This window comes from Glycine soja, chromosome 5 (genome assembly GCF_004193775.1).
Source record: "Glycine soja cultivar W05 chromosome 5, ASM419377v2, whole genome shotgun sequence".
Lineage (NCBI taxonomy): Eukaryota > Viridiplantae > Streptophyta > Magnoliopsida > Fabales > Fabaceae > Glycine > Glycine soja.
Genome location: NC_041006.1, coordinates 14,352,231 through 14,370,683, shown reverse-complemented (window position 1 = coordinate 14,370,683; position 18,453 = coordinate 14,352,231).

Below are 18,453 nucleotides of genomic sequence, written 5' to 3'. Positions count from 1 at the left end.
CGTTTTAATTCAAAATTTAAAAGCTGTAATCGATTACACAATTACTGTAATCGATTACCAGACAGGAATTTCAGAAAAATAATTTCAAGAGTCACAACTTTTCAAAGGCTTTACTCATGACCACCAATGGTCTATATATATGTGACTTAAACACGAAATTGCTTAGAGATTTTCAGTACAACAAAGTGTTTATCCTCTCAAAGAGCAAATTCATTTATCCTCTTAAGAATTCCTTGGCCAATTCAATTGCAATTCATTAAGGAATTAATTGAGTGCTCAATCTGTAAAATCCATCTCTTTCTAGAGAGATTTGTTCCTCTTCTTCTTCTCATTCTCTAAGGGATTAAGAGACTGTGAGTCTCTTGTTGTAAAGAATCTCTAAACACAAAGGAAGGATTGTCCTTGTGTGTTTAGAACTTGTAAAAGGAATTTACAAGATAGTGGAACTCTCAAGCGGGTTGCTTGGGGACTGGACGTAGGCACAAGGGTGTGGCCGAACCAGTATAAAACTGAGTTTGCATTTTCTCTTCCCTTAATCTCCTTTGTTTATTATTGCTTTATATTCATATTCAAGTTGCTTCGTTTGAATTAATATTTAAGAAGATTGTCATTAAGGGAATTCATAACTTGAGTAAAAAGTGAAATAGATTTTTAATTAGGGGAAACAGTTTGGAATATCTTAATTCAACCCCCCCTTCTTAAGATATCTGAGGCCACTTGTCTAACACAAGTGGAGATGGAGTGCCTAGAGGGAGCTTGGGAGACCCTCGAAGGCAATGCGAGGTGCCGATTCCGTGGCACGATCCGACTCACGGCTACTTCGTTGGTACATCCAGAGGAACCAGCACGCACGCTTCAGCGCACTGTGACGTCATTTGAGGAAGACCCCGAGGAGGACCCAGAGGAGCTACCTCTTCAGCCTGCTGTGGATGCTCTTGACTTTCTAGAGGGTGATGATGACCCACTCCCTGAGGTGGACTCTCCCGAGGACGTCATGTCGACATCTGAGGCAGACTCTACAGAGGAGAGCGGTCCCGGAGGGATAACGACTAGTGGAGGTTCTTCATCATAGCAGACGGCCCCTTAGACTAGGATTATATACTTTTTGAGGGTGGGTGTATCTAGTACAGACGATTAGGTTTACTCTTTTTGTTTTTGTATGGGTAGACCTATTGTATAGGAATTTGATGATTGTATACATGTGGCTGAAGCCACCACATTGGATACCTTTGCTCTGGATGTCACTATGTATTTTGCAGAACTCCCATATTTTGGACAGCTTCAGATGATGAATGTACTTATGATTAATCTTGTTATTTGAGAAGAAAGTGTTAACAAACTTTATTTGAAAGAGAGTTCATCGACCGCATTTTATTTTATTATTTTACACGTGACGACCTAAAATGATGACTAGTATACTTTTATTTTTGAAAGAGCAACATATTTTAGAGGTTACTGGCCATTCAGGACTCTACAGTGATGATTTTCCTTCTGAACTTAATTACTGTGAAAAGGTGAAAGAAACGAAAGAGAAAAAGAAAAAAAAATTCCCATGGTTTTTGTTATTTAAATCATTACTATTAAACCAGTCATTATTTAGGGACGCCACAATAGGTCTCCGTGCAGTGTCAGTTGGAACATGGACGCTAAAGTGGCAAGCGCATCCGCCATTTGATTTTCCTCTCGGGGAACGTGATGGAAGGAGATCTCATCAAAGAAACTAGCCAATTCCTTGATATAGACCTGGTAGGGTATTAGCTTGTGGTCTCTAGTTTCCCATTCCCTTCTCAGCTGGTGAATTACCAACGCCGAGTCTCCGTACACCTTGAGTAGCTTGACGTTGAAGTCAATTGCTGCCTGGACGGCCAGGGCACATGCTTCATATTCAGCCATTTTATGGGTGCAGTCGAACCCCAACCTGGCTGTGAAAGGTATACATTGATTATCTGGAGAGACCAATGCTGCCCCAACGCCATGGCCTAGAACATTTGATGCTCCATCAAACCACACGATCCACTTGTCCCAGTACTCGTCTAGTTTTTGCTCAAACAAGGCCATGATGTCCTCATCCGGGAACTCGGAATGCATGGGTCGATAGTCGTTGAGAGGCTGCTGAGCCAAATAATCCACCAAGGCGCTTCCCTTTATCGCCTTTTGGGTGACATAGACTATATCGAACTCAGATAGCAAAACCTACCATCGGGTGATCTGCCCCATCAGAGCAGGCTTCTCAAAGATGTACTTGACCGGGTCCATTTTGGATATCAGGTAGGTGGTATGGCTCAGCATGTATTGTCTTAGACGGTGGGATGCTTTGACTAAAGCACAACACGTTCTTTCCAGCAGGGAGTAGTTCATCTCACAGGCCGTGAATTTTTTACTCAAGTAGTAAACGGTGCGCTCTCTTTTCCCGAACTCGTCATGTTGCCCCAGCATACACCCCATTGGCTCGTCCAAAATCGTCATATATAAGATGAGAGGTATTTCGGGCACCGGCGGCATAAGCACGGGAAGGTTCATAAGGCACTGTTTGATCCTTCCAAATGCCTCTTGACAGTCCTCATTCCAGCGGATGGATTGGTTCTTGCGTAAGAGCTTGAACAACGGCTCACAGATAGTGGTGAGCTGTGGTATGAATCTGGCAATGTAGTTCAAACGCCCTAGGAAACCCTGGACCTGCTTCTCGGTACGCGATTCTGGCATTTCAAGGATGGCTTTCACCTTTTCGGGGTCCACCTCTATCCCTTTCTCGCTTACGATGAAACCCAGTAATTTCCCTGACTTGACCCCGAAGGTGCACTTAGCGGGGTTTAACCTCAATCGATACTTCCTAAGCCTTGCGAACAACTTCCGCAAGTTGACAAGGTGTTCCTCCTCGTTTTTAGACTTGGCGATCATGTCGTCCTCATAGACCTCAATTTCTCGGTGCATCATGTCGTGGAACAAAGCCACCATAGCCCGTTTATAGGTTGCCCCAGTGTTCTTGAGCCCAAAGGACATCACTTTATGATGGAAGCTTGCTTGTGGAGCTTCTATGGAGGCTGGATCTTTGAGCTTCAATGAGGTCCTTCAATGGTGATTTTTCACCATGGAGATGCAGCGGAAGGCAAAGGAGAAGAGGAGAAGGGAGGCGCCATCCACTAGGGAATAAGCCATGGAAGAAAGAGCTTCACCACCAAGATGAGCCTTGGATAAGAAGCTTGGAAGGATGCTTCAATGGAGGAAAAGAAAGAGGGAGAGAAAGAGAGAGGGGGGAGCACGAAATTGAAGGAATAAAAGAGGGGGAGAAGTAGAACTTTGAAGTGTGTCTCATAAGACTTTCATTCATCAAAGTTACAACAAGTGTTACACATGCTTCTATTTATAGACTAGGTAGCTTCCTTGGGAAGCTTTCTTAAGAAAACTTCCTTGAGAAGTTTCTTTGAGAAAACTTCCTTGAGAAGCTAGAGTTTAGCTACACACACCCATCTAAAAACTAAGCTCACCTCCTTGAGAAGCTTCCTTGAGAAGCTAGAGCTTATCTACACACACCCATCTAAAAACTAAGCTCACCTCCTTGAGAAGCTTTCTTGAGAAGCTAGAGCTTAGCTACACACCCCTATAATAGCTAAGCTCACCCCCATGACAAAAAAACATGAAAATACAAAAAAAATCCTACTACAAAGACTACTCAAAATGCCCTGAAATACAAGGCTAAAACCCTATACTACTAGAATGGCCAAAATACAAGGCCCAAAATAAGAAAACAACCTATTCTACTATTTACAAAGAAGAGTGGACCCAACCTTGGCCCATGGGCTCAAAAATCTACCCTAAGGTTTATGAGAACCCTAAGGCCTTCTTTATCAACTCTAGCCCAATCCTCTTGGAGCCTCTTGCTCATGGCTCTGGTAACTGGTCCTTTCCTAGGGAGGATTGCATCACTTTATAACAGAACGTCCCCCACAGGGTGATGAAGGTAGTCTTTTCCATATCCTCTGGTGCCATTTTTATATGATTGTAGCCGGAGAACCCGCACAAGAAGGAAAACAAAGCGAAATTGGCCGGATTATCCTCGAGGATATCAATGTGCGGTAGAGGGAAATTTTCCTTGGGACTGGCTCGATTCAAGTCCCAATAATCCACGCACATTCGTACCTTCCCATCCTTCTTAGGGATTGGTACAATGTTCGAAACCCATTTCGGGTACCGAGCGACAACCAGGAAGCCAGCGTCAAATTGTTTCTTTACCTCTTCTTTTATTTTTAAGGATGTCTCGGGCTTCATCCTCCTCAGCTTTTGTTTTACCGGGGAACACTCAGGATTTAGAGGTAATCTATGATGTACGATGTCAGAACTCAAACCGGGCAATCTTGGTATGACCAGGCAAAGATGTCTTGGTAGTTTCTCAGCAGGGCCATTAATTCTTCACGGATGGGTGCAGTCATACCCATTCCTATCTTTACTTCATTTTTCCCACTGCCGGTTCCCAAGTCTACTAGTTCTGTCTCTTCTTGATGAGGCCTCATCTCTCGGTCCTCCTGAGCGATTATCCTCTCTAGCTCTGGGGGAAGTCCCACATCCTCGTCCTCTTCACTCTCCATCCGACCTGCTTCTTGCTCGAAATTAACGGCCGGGTCCCGGGTATTAGTACCTTCGAGGGACTCGTTGTCAGATCTGGCGTTTTATGCGTAAAGAAATAAACATGCAAATGAATGAGAATGGGCAGAGGCGCAGGAACAGATGAAGAAAGATCTTTATATTATAAACTCAAGAACAAAAGACATAATTCCTTAACAAAAGGAAACTCTAAAGCCTAGGCCCAACCGTAGAGTTTTAAAGCTACAAAAGGTTACATTATGCTTGTCGCGTAAATGTCTGGGCGCTCCTCCACTCGCCAATTTCCTAGTCGGAAACCAGGAGGACATGGCCATACCAAATCCGATCTCCTCGGGGAGTCATCCTTGCATATCGCAGCAACTTGGCCTTTGTGTCTTAGACCTGCACTTATAAAGCTTCTACTGATGTGGCAGGGCGGGACCCCTTCGGCTTGTTGTCCTAACCGCGAGCCTTGGCCTCTGTTCTTCCTTTGCGAGATACTTTTCCTTATGTCAGTTTGCGTAGGTTTATAGCCTAACCCAAACTTCCCGCGGTTTCCTCTGGTGCTTACTAGGCTGGTTCTGCCGCTGTTGTTCTTGCCCAAACTCATTCCGGGCTCGTAGCCGTACCGCAACATCATTTTAGGTCGTCACGTGAAAAATAATAAGATACGGTCGGTAGACTCTTTTCAAATAAAATTTGTTAACACTTCCTTTTCAAATAACAAGATTAAACATAATTACATTCATCATCTAAAACTGTCCAAAATATGGGAGTTTGCAAAATACATAGTGACATCCAGAGCAAAGGTAACAACTGTGGTGGCTTCAGCCACATATATACAATCATCAAAATTTCTATACAATAGGTCTACCTACCCAAAAATCAAAAGAGCAAACCTAGCAGTCTGAACTAGATACACCCACCCACAAAAAGTATATACGCCTAGTCTATGGCTCAAAAGGGCTTGCGGAAGGCCGAACATGACATATGTCAGGGTATTTGTTTGGCAAGTAGTTCAGGGACAAAAGGAATGCCCCACATTATTTCCATGACACGCATATAATAATGATGATTTGGAAATTTATGCAAAACTGATCATGCATGCACCCATGTGGACACTCAAGTATCAAGTTTTGTGGCCATGTAACATTAAGGCTTAGGATTCATTTTTCTTATTTAAACCAACCCAGCGTTTCCAAAAGATGTTTTTTTATCAATTTATGCGCACATCTGAGCCCATTTAGGCATTCAGAAAAACTTTCACGGCATTCACCCGTCAGGGGTACACATATTTTTTTTTCAAAAACCACTTGTGCTCTGACTGGTGAACTTTTCCAATGAAAAATCGAAAGTTATTTCTTTTCAAAAGCGTGTTGGCTTTTTAGCTAAACAAATTTGTTTTTCTTTTAGCCATTTCTTTCAATCAATTTTCTCACGCAAAGCATAAAAGAAAAAAACAGCTTGCAACCCGGGTATGGTTGGTATCCGAGATTACACTTTACCGAAAAAAGGCGTGCGAATGAAAGTACATAAGACCTCTATTTTTGGCGTATTAAACACACCATCACAAAGAATGTATGACAATATGCCAGAAGCGGTAAAATTACTCACAATGCGACAGATAATTGAAAGCAATAATGGCATGTTCGGTTCAATCACAAATGGAAGTTATAACTGGAAGCAGATAATGTCAAATCACAACAGAAATAACAAAATAACCGAAAGAAATAATGTTAAATCACAACGGAAATAACAAAATAACCAAAAGCGAGAATGTCAAATCACAACGGAAATAACAAAATAACCAAAAGTGATAACATCAAATCACAATGAAAATAACAAAATAATAAGGGGTAATGAAGACAAATCACAAGTTTGGAGATCCTGACTGTACGGCTCTGCCCCCTCCAAGAAAGTCGAACAGATCGGCCATGTCCTCATCCTCCTGGGCTTCGTCCCCACCTCCGGAAGTGCCCGCGGGCCCGGCCCCCATCTGAAAATCGGGCTAATCTCCAGGCCATGCTACTGCAGCCTCAAATTGCTTTGGAGTAGGTCATGTGTAAGGGCTAGAATCCTGGCCCTGCTGGCGTAAAGTGTACTGGTAAAAACTCTCATTCAACCGCACTTGACCCCTGTGGTTGGCTGCATGGGTGTCAGCCACATGTCGCATATAACGCTCCAACCTTCATAGGTGATCAGAGGTGGACTCTGGAGGTGGCGGAGGTGCATCTGCTGCCTGCTGCTGGCCGTCCCCTGGCTGTTGTGGTACCTTGCCCTGCGCCTGCCTGGGGGTACAGTATTTCTCGATGAAGACCCTGTTATTAGGTGGACAGATGACCTTGCTGGGGGCGACGGGCACTCTATAGAACTGATAGAGGCCCGTAATCAGAGCGGGAAACCCTAGGGCCCTATTGGACTTCTTCGGGTCCACAGGGTGTCTCATAGGTGCCGTCCCTACAAACTGCTAAATGGCATCAGAAATTAGCCGAGCCACGTGTACACTCACCTATGTCAGAATGGCATAAACCAACTGATACTTCGGCAGGGGGAGGTCAGAGTTATGGTCGCTGGGCAGAATGTTGCTGAGTAGCAACGTCATCCATATCTGCATAAGGGTGGTCATGCTGGTGTGCATGATCCGCACCCGTCTCCCTATGGCAGTCCGGGTAAAATCTTGCCCCGATATGCATAACAACTGGGCAATAGCCTCCTCATCAAAACCAGAGACCCGACTCCTCCTTTAGCTGAACTCACACTGCTAACCCTCTTCCAAGATCAGCGGGTGGCCTAGGAACTGACTGAGGGCGTCTGCATCGAAAGGAATCCACTGGCCCCTCACCTAGGAGCACATATCTTGGACTTCCCCCTTGGTAGGCCAGGCATTAGCATAAAACTCCATGACTATCTCTGGATCGAATTTAGCCATGGGTGTCACAAGTGGTGCCCAGTGCCTGCGGGCTATCTATCCCTGAAAGTCCGGAAACTCATCGTCCCTTAGCTGAACTTGTCTTTCTCTGAGAAACGACCATCCCCTGATGGTCTCAAAACACTGCTGGTGTTCCATGCTCCAGAACCGGTGTCTGTCAAAGTCCATATCAGCTTGTGGGGCCACACTGAAACCCTCTCCAGTGGTGTCCTTCATGGACCTCTTCGCGGGGAACTTTCTCGAGGCCATTTCTTGCGAAGATGTACTTGTAAAAGTCAGTTCACAAGGAAATGCTATTTTAAAGCAAAATCAAGCAAAAACAGCATACAACTCCTTCCGACCAAACACAAATATCCATGTAAATTTAGATCAAACTTATACATCGATGCACGTGTGTTTCTAGGATGTACATATATTTACGCACATTTCCTTGAGGAAATACATTTATGAACATACATGCATGCAAGATATTTTGCTACCTATACCAACACACAGACACATTCAAAGTATTTTTGCTACCTACATTCACATATATGCATATTCAAAGTATTTTGCTAAATTTACACACATGCATACTCAAGGTATTTTTGCTACCTAAATTTACATACATGGATACTCAAGTGTTTTTGCTACCTAAAATTACATACAAATTAACAAGGTATTTTTGCTACCTAAATTGCATACATTCATATTCAAGGCATTTTGCTACCTAAAATTACATACAAATTAACAAGGTATTTTTGCTACCTACATTAACATACAAATTAACAAGGTATTTTTGCTACCTACATTAACATACAAATTAACAAGGTATTTTTGCTACCTATACTTACTTCAGTTTGGATGGCATTTGGTATATGTTCACATTTTATTCCATATATGTACTCACCCTTGAGAGTTAATTTCATGCTATGTATTCACACATATTTGCATTTATTGGAAAAGCAATCTCATGTTACACATTCATGGGAAAGGCAAAAATCCTTCTTTCATTACTCATTCATATTTTGGAAAGCAATTTCATGCCATGCACTCCCATCTTGAGGGGCACTTTCGTGCCATATCCACATATATGCTCATTGGCAAAGCTCTTGGCTTCCTATCCCACATGTATGCTTTGTTCAACAAGTGTTTGCCTCTTGCTACCATCATGGTGCAGCCCTCACCAAATGCTCTCATTTTCATGCACTCTTGCATTCAAAAATGCAAGCTTGGGTTCCTAGGCCCAAGGCATATTTGGGGCAATTATCCTACCCCCTGTGAAACTGCCTACACACTTAAAGACGACAATCATATGTATACCAACTCGTCCCATGGGTTATATCCCACAAAATCGTGCGCCAATGCCATTGAGGCATTTCACCGAGCACTTGGTGGGCGCATGTTTAGGCATGAATAACAAGGGAATGAGGACAATGTGACATGCCCAATTGTTTCAGAACACAACCTAGGCCTAAGGCCATCCCCTACAACCCCCCCCCCCCCCCCAATTCAACAAAACAAGCACAAATTCAGGGTGTGTCGGGAGCCTCCAATAGGTTACCTTCATTGCTTTCAAGTTTTTGTAACAAAAAGGCCTTTCATTGTAAGTGTGTCGGGAGCCTCCAATAGGTTACCAAACTTCCATTTGTGTGCAATAATTTTAGGCAATTTTCCCTTAGGATAGTGAGTGTTTTGTTGGGAACCTTAAATGTGATCATCCAAACACTCTTAGGATTGCCTAGTTTACGTTTCTTGCACTTTAATTTCTTGCTTACTTTCATAGCTTATTTCCTTTACCTTCCATTGTCTAACCGCCTAGATAGCCAGCCTTTTACCAATTAGTTTTTACCTTATCTTTCACACCTCTTTTAGTGTTTATTTTGGCTAGTTTCAACCATAGTTTCTTTTACCTTTTGTTTTGAAACATCCAACAAGAAAGAACCACAACTTAGGAACCAACATAGTGTTAATGGTGAGGGTTCTACTACTAAGAACCCCTTGTATAAGGTATTAGATGAGTTGATATCCCTTAAGTTGTGGAAAGAAAAACAAGAGAGAAAAGAAAAAGGAAAAACAAGAGTGGAAGAAATAAGTCAAGATGAAAGAGGGAAAATAAGGGAAGAAGAAAGAAGCAAAATACTAAGGGTGTGTTTGGTTTGCATTTTTATTTTCTGTTTTCATTTCCTATTTTCATTTTCTGAAAACTATTTTCATTTTCAAAAGATTAGAATTCTAAAAACATGTTTGGTTTGACTTCTTATTTTCTACTTTTAAGAAATAAAAACACTGAAAATGTGTTTTCAAAAGGAAATGTATTTTTAGATTTGTTTAAAATTACATTCCTTGCCACCACATTTTCATTTTACCCAAAATGAGATTCCTGGTTTCAACTGAAAATGGGATTTTATTGTTTCTAGTTTTTGGTTCGTTTGGGAAAATATTTTCACTGAAAATGTTTTCAAAAATTCAACCAAACGCATTTCCATCACCATTTTCTATTTCCAGTGAAAATGAAAACAAAAGACAACCAAACCAAACACCCCCTAAAAGAGTTAAGAAAAGAAAAGCATGCCATCTATAGTAGTCATGACTCTTGTAAGAGCCTAAGTGAAGAAATTTGTGGCTATTATGAAGGCATCTTAGGGGCGGCATCTTGTAAGCCCAAAGATGATAAGGGGAAGACAATAGAAAAGCAACCCCCTAAGGCTAGTATAAAAGAGAAGATTAGCTCTATAAAGTGTTTTAAATGTCTTGGAAGAGAACACATTACTTCTTAATGCCCCACCAAGAAAACTATGATTATGAGGGGCCAAGACATTTATAGTAGCCAAGATGAGGGTACTACTTCACCTTCCTCTAGTGAAAGTGAAGAAGTAAAAGGGGAAGGATCTAGCGAAGAAATCTACCCCTGAGAAGAAGGACAACCTTTAATGGTTAAGGAATAGTGTAAGGAGGTAAGTGTCTTATCCAAGAGGTTAGCTAAGAAGGAAAGTCATTTTGCAATAAAGACAAATATTAAAGAAACTTCCCTTCTTAGAAAACCTCTATATCTTCTTCTTTGTAAAAAAGATACTTGTTAGCACTGTCACACCTCTTAGGCTTGATATTATTCCTCAAGTAAAGGAGTTGTTGGATGAGGGTTTGGTTCGTAAGAGCTTAAATCCTTGTGTTTTGTTGGTGTCCAAAATAGGTATTATTAGACATAAAATCCCTAAAATAGGTGATATGATGAATGTGTTGAGTGGTGCAACCCTATTTTGTAAAATCACTCATGTGCCTAACATCTTCAAGATTCTTGTAGATAGGGCCTTATTAGGTAGGTTTGTTCTTATTTTTGGTTTCAATACAAACCTAGGTGCTCATATGGGACACCTTAGGTTTGTTGTAATTTTTTGTAGGAATAATCAACATGAAAATAAATAAAAAGGCATGTACAAAGATAAGTGGGCTCATACTTAGCCCATGGGCCCAAAATCTACCCTAAGGCTCATGAGAACCCTCAGGCCTTCTTGCATCTTTGGCCCAATCTTCTTGGAGTCTTCTATCCAATGCCCTTGGGAGGTAGGATTACATCAAATGGCCAGTTTATTGCTGAAGAAACTTCTCTCACAAGGCTGCTAGACTTTACAGGAAAACAATATCCTTGCTAGAAGAACTGAATGAAGATGTATGTCAAGTCCCCTCAATACAAAATTTGGCGAATCATCTCAAATGGAGATATACATATTCCTTGACCAGAAGTAGAATGGACAGACGCTAGCTGTCATACCCTAATTTTGTCCAGGGACCTTCATTTGCTAACATTTTGATTCTTGCTAGTCGAATTGAGCTGCTTGACACACGTTGTCGCGCAATCCAAAAGGGTTTTTGACGTTTCAGAAAAGAATACGAAAAACACTCAAAAGGGAGGGCAAAAGGGTAATTTTTACACTTTTTCTGACCCCTGGAAAGCCCAGGCTAGCCTCTGACTCGCCTAGGCCACCAAATAACTTCATTGTTAAGTAACCAGCTCGCTTATGCAAGCAAGGTTGCTTTAGAATGAAATAACAGCTCGCCTGGGCATGCTGTGATGACTCCAAATGCTTTGTTTTGCTATAAATAAGTGTGAAGAGGGGCTAAGAGAGAGGTAGAAAGGTCCAGAGGTCTAGAATTGAGAGAAAGAAGAGAAAAAGAAGCTAAATTGCCACTGAATCGCGACTGCAATTGATTTCTACATCGTTCTTCGGTCGTTCTTCATTTGTTCTTAGGTTATTCTTCATTAGTTCTTCTTTCTTCATTCTTCATTCGGTTAGTGTTTGTTTTTAAGAATTTGATCATGATTCATAGACCCCTAGGGGCCCTCTTTATTGTTTTGTGCATCTTCATCTACTTCTCCTATCATCGGTAGTCACTTTTCTTTTTTAAAGTAAGTTTTAGCTGTTAGTGCCGCAATTTATCTTTAAGGGATTGAAGGTTAATAAACAAAAAAAAAAAGCCAAAATAAAACAAACTCATAAACTTCTTTATTTCATCAAAAATCAAGAGATCATTTCAAGGTCCAACGATTTAATGTTTCTCTCCGCCTTTCAAACTTGAGAAGATTGTTTCAAGGTCCAACACCTTAAGGACTCTCTCCTCTTTTCAAAAATCAAAAGATAATTTCAAGGTCCAACGCCTTAAACGAATTTTGTTCGCAATTAAAATAAATCTTTTGAAAAAGATAAAATCAATGTAACATACAAAATTTAGGTATGATTTCCTCATCGCACCTGAGGATACGTAGGAGCGAGGGCAATACCCTTGTCGACATAAAAAAAATAAAAATGTAAAAAGGGAAAAAATATATAAAAAAGGGAAAAGAAAATCATTTTGAAGTCACATTATGCACACTCGATTAAAGGCTTCCATCCCTTGTGACGGGCGCGTGGGGTGCTAATACCTTCCCCATGCGTAAACAACTCCCGAACCCTTATTTTCAAAATCCATAGACCTTCATCTTTTTGGTTTTTCTAACGTTTTCCTCAAATAAACGTTGGTGGCGACTTTTCTCATTTTCTCCCTTGGAGACAAACGCTTTGGCCCATCTGTTTTGGCCTTTTTGCCCTCCCGCCGAAGGGCAGGTTGCGACAGTTGGCAACTCCACTGGGAACTTTTGTTAGAGAGTTAAGCCATTCAGTCAGTGTGCAACATTTTTTTATCATGACTTCTTCTTTATTTATGTTCCCTTTTCCCTTTTTTGTTTGTCTATATTTGTATATAACCTTTGCTATGTTGTTGTGTTTGGTGTGTGTTTGTCTATTGATTACATTCATAGTTAGAAATATTTTTTCTACGCACACATGGCACCTACACCTCGCACACACATTGAGATATTAGGCCCTATACCTGGGTCTATGTGAGCCATAAGGAGTGAAGGTCGGTCTGTGGTCATCTTGGGTCTCCGACTCGCTTAATAACAGTGAAGCCTCATCTAGAGTTTTCCTCTTTTGGTGATGCATTCTCACTGATAGTCCCTATCACCATAGTGTATTATCTAAGAGGATGATATCTCTAGAGACCAGTAAAGTTACATGAAGACACCCTTGGGATTTATCACTAGAAGTGGACTTTTGGATCCTTTCCATTAGGTTCCTGAATTAGGAGGCACATAGCAAACTCACTCTGGCATGTTCCTTGATTGCATCATGCATCTCTTCATGGAATCGTAATGGACATATCATTCCTGCATTTGTCATTTATCATATTCATGCATTCCTTTTGCATAAACCATTGCATTATTATACATCTTCATTTAGCATGCTTTTGTTCTGCCAATTGCATACATGTTATGTTCACTCATGCTTGATCCTTGTATTTGGGTGTTGCTAGGTGTGCACCAAACAGTATTGTTGGTGAATCCAACACTTATTATGAAAAGTCAAAAATACCCTTGTTATTTTTTAAAAAAAAGCGGTGCACCCAATGACCCTTTCTTCTTCCTAATTCGCAGCTTTTCTTCTTCCCTATTCCGCGAGCCTTTCTTCTTCTCCTTTCTTCCTCGAGCCTCTTCGTTTCTTTCTTCCGCTGGCAGCCCTTTCTTCCTCCTTCCTCATTGTTTCGCGAGCCCCTTTGCTTCTCCAACGCGAGGTGGTTGTTCTTCTTCCATGCAAGCTGCTGCTTCTCCCTCCTTCGAGTGCGCTTCTTCTTCCGTTCTCTCGCGAGGTGCTGCTCTTCTATTCTTCATCGAGGTAAGGTTTATGTCCCTTTTGTTGTTTGTTATTGCTTTCATTGTTGCTTCCATTGGTGATTGCTTAAGTATTTAGGTCATCCGCAGTAAAGACAAGTTAGGACCTAGGTGATCCGCGAATAGGGTAGATGATCTGTAGGTTGTGTTTATGTTGTGTTGAACTTACGGATCACGTTCATCCGCAAGAAGAAAAAGGTTGATCCGTATGCTTCATGCAGATCAAGTTGATCCGCGTGAAGTTTTTTTAATTTCCAAAATGATTTTTTTATTTTCAATTAGGGTTACTTTTGAAGCATTTTAGCCTGAAGTATGATATTTTGTTTAAGATATTTTTTGGTTTTCAGAATGTCACGCTCTCGTGCTTCGTCATCATGTTGGACTAGTGTGAATGAGGAACTCGAACACATCGTTGCGCATATGCCCAGTAAGACTGTCCGTTGCTTGTTTGTTATTTGTTTTGTGCTTGAATGCCTATTATTTGCTTACCTGTTAATTGGTTGAATGTTAATCTTGTAAGAATTAACAATCGAAGAGCAAGGGCAATGGAAGGAATTGGCATACAAGTTGCAGCATGTTGCGGCTCCACCAGAGGGTTTCTTCCAGACGGTTAGTGCTAGGGACCAGGTCACATTCATTTTGATTTAATTAATATTTGATTTTCCTGCTATTTCGTGTAACTAACAAACCTTATTTGGCGATATGATATGTAGATTTTCGGTGAAGTTGGTAAGGTATATGCTGCCAAGTGGAAGGACATACTTGGTAGTATATGGCATTTGGTTGACAAGGATGGAAATTATCACAATGTTATGTACAACCAAGATGTGGATCAACCAGCCATCGTCGCAGGGTGGACAACACTACGCGACTTTTACCAACGGACCGGAGATCATCTCATATCGTTGCATCATTATGGTAAAAGTACATTTTTTCTTACTATATGCAAGACCCCTCTCCTGCCCAGAGCATTCCCAAGATGGCACTCTTTATATCATCAAGTGCCAGGTTTTGTGATCTTCAAGGTTTATCTCACTGAGCAAAACGTTTTTTGTAGCAGTCTGGTAAGCTACTTCCTAATCTCATTTGTTTATTTTTCACGTTTTAAATTGCATAACATAAATTATTGACATAACATTTCTTTATATGTTAGGGCGTTCCAAGTAGCATGTATTATTTCTTGAAAGACAAAGGCTGGACTCATTTGCACTTTGGAGACGTTGCAGAATGCCAGCTCGTGTTCAATCACTGGAGAAAGTTACTGAAAATTGGAGCCGGGTTGAAAGTTACTGGAGAAAGCGGATCAGGTTGATCTGTAAGTTACTTGCGGATCAACTTTATCCGCTAGTTACTTGCGGATCAACTTGATCCGTATGTTACTTTAAGGCAGAGGCAGTTCTAGAATTTTAAAACAATGTTAGGTGCACCTAGCAACACCCCTTGTATTTTCCTCTGCATAAAAAAACAAAACAAAAAAAAACAAAAGAAAGTGTTGGGTACCATGATGATGGCTATAAACCAACCATGTTGGGATTATACGCTCATTTCCCTAACCAAAATGATTGAAAATCATGTACCTAATGCATGGTTAACTAGGAAAGGATGGCTCTTCCTGCGTCTCATGTCGATCTCATAATTACATGTGTCGTGCATAGCATGAGTATGCAATAATCATTCATCTCTATGAGATGTTGTTGAAGTATTGACAATCAAAATTTCTATTTTTGTGAACATAGGGTCGAACCAAGCACCTGCTTTTAAGAAAAGGTTTTCATCAAGTCAAAATCAAGTCTAGAAGTAACCAGCTTGCAAAAGTTAGGGCAAAAGATGGATTGAGTTTTACATAGCTTCTTTGGCTACTGCCAACATGTGATAGAGTTAAAATAAATTACAATATTTTTGAGACTATTGATATCCATGTTTTATTTCCAGTTTCACTTTAACTCTAACTAAATGTAACAAACAATGTCGCCTGAATTGATTCGACCCTATGTCCTACTGAATATCTTGTGTAAACTTTGCAATACTTCAACAATGCATCATTCACATACATCCATGATTTTTACATTGGTTGCATTGCTCATTGCATTCTTTCCTTGAAATCAGAACTGTATTCATTATTATCAAAAGGAAAGAAAGCGCTTTATGGTGCCCTTACTGAATGCGTGCTAGAGCTAGAGTAATGAGCGAAGTAGATGAGGTGCAAGAGCAGATGAAGGCCAACATGGAGGCCATGAAAGACCAAATGGCCACCATGATGGAGGCCATGTTGAGCATGAAGAAATAATGGAAAACAATGTGGTTGCAGTTGCCACTACCAGCGCCACCACTGAGGTAGATCCGACTCACCCATCGGGCCTCAATCCGGTAAATCCACCAATCTCGGATATGGTAGGGGAGGGAGGCAAAGCGTTAGGAAGTACGGGTGGCCCCCATTTGGTGCAAGTTCAAAACAAGCATTCCTTCCACCCATATGGCTTGCCTCCTAACTATACACCACCCGATGTTGCACACACTCCCGATGAGAATGTCAATAACTCCACTTCCATACTCATTGAGAGCCAACAACCTCAATCTGATCATGCACATGTCCCTCAGCCCATAGGGGAGACACATGAAGCGCCTCGAGACCATAATCTAACCAACTTCGGACCTCACCTCGAATATGCCACTGAGGGGCAAGCAATTGGTGGTGTACCCCTGCCAAACACATTGGGGGGCCCTCAGTATCGCTCACAACCACAACTCTTGCATTTTGCCCTGGAAATATTGCCACCTGCTATGGTAGAAAGGGAAAAATTCAGTCATATAGAGGAAAGACTGAGGGCCATTGAAGGAGGCAGAGATTATGCTTTTACTGACATGGCAAAGTTGTGCCTAGTACCCGATGTGGTCATTCCTCCAAAGTTCAAGGTATCGAACTTTGATAAGTACAAGGGGACTACTTGCCCCAAGAATCACTTGAAGATGTACTACAGGAAAATGGGGGCATGCGCAAAAGATGAAAAATTGTTGATGCACTTCTTCCAAGAAAGTCTTGTTGGGGCAGTTGTCACCTAGTATACTAATCTGGAACCTTCCCGAGTCCATTCTTGGAAGGACCTAATGGTTGCCTTCATTAAGCAGTATCAATAGAACTATGATATGCCTTCAGATAGAATACAGCTACAGAGCATGCGCAAAAAAGAGCATGAATCTTTCAAAGAATACGCCCAAAGGTGGAGGGACCTGGCAGCTCAAGTAGCGCCCCCAGTGATGGAGAAGGAGATGATAACAATGATAGTGGACACATTATCGGTGTTCTACTATGAGAAGATGGAGGGTTACATGCCTTCAAGCTTTTCCGATTTAGTTTTCACCGGTGAAAGGATCTAGGTGGGTCTGAGAAAAGGCAAATTTGAGCATCATGCTTTGATGAACAAGAAGCCTGGGGAAAATGGAGAGAATGAGAAAGAGGGAGGAACCCATGTTGTGACTGTCGTTCCTACATGGCCAAATTTTCCACCAACCCAACAATATCCATACTCCGCCAATATTAGCCCTTCTCATTACCCATCACCCTATCAACCAATAACACCCAATAATCCACAAAGGCCACCCCTAAATCATCCAATACTAAACACCACCCTTAACACAAACCAAAACACCAACCAGGGAAGGAATTTTCCAGCAAAGAAGCCTGTAGAATTCACCCCAATTTCGGTGTCATATGCTAACTTACTCCCATATCTACTCAATAATATAATGGTGGCCATAACCCCAGCCAAGGTTTCTCAACCTCCATTTTTCCAAGGATACAACTCAAACGCAACATGTGCTTATCATGGAGGAGTTCCGGGGCATTCCATTGAGCATTGTATGACCTTGAAACATAAGGTGCAAAATCTGATTGATGCAAGCTGGCTAAAATTTGAGGAGGATAATCGCTTGTGAATTCTGACATTGGCAAGTGACCCTATGCATAGGGCCATTTGAAGGTTGTTGTTAGATGTCTCCAATGACTCGTTAGGATTTTCAAGTTTATGCCATTACTGTAAACAACAGTCACAATGCTAATAATATGGATAAATTTGATGTCTCTCATTCTCTCAATTACGTCTTTGGTTATTTAACTTTCACTGGAATGTGAATGTAAGTCGATGGTTTGTTTGCCCAAGCGACCTGCGCTCCTGAGTTTATCTCCAATTTTGTTCAATCAGATACTGCTCGCTCTATACGTTTGGTAGGGGTGCCGTAAATGATGAGTAAAGTAAAAAGTTCAAAAAAATGTTTGATTGACTATGTTTCAAATAAAAAGTACATACATTCATGTGATTTCATTTTATCATTCCTAAAATTTGTCTTTTTGAGAGAAAAGTGAGTTATCAAGAACAGGGGTCGTTCGACTTAATTTGTCAATTGAAAATCCTTTAAATGTTTCTCGTCCTTAAAAATTCATTTTCGAGAATCTGCACAGTTTCTTTCATGTCTCCTTGCTACAGGGTCGTGACAAAGGTCAATAATAGATACCTCAGAGCCCTACACTGGGGCAATGCGAGGCACCATGCATGAGCCTCAAGCGAACCTAGGAGCAGATCAAAATTTCTCACCCGATAGGTTGAAAACCCGAAAGGGTAGCCTACACAAATTTGGGGTTAATAAAGAATGAAAAAAAAAGAATAAAAAAACAATCATGGGCGTGTTATTAAGGTTTTGTCCCAAAATCCAAACTACAAAAGGATCTAAGTCAAGATTTGAAATGACACATGGCCATGTTTCGACA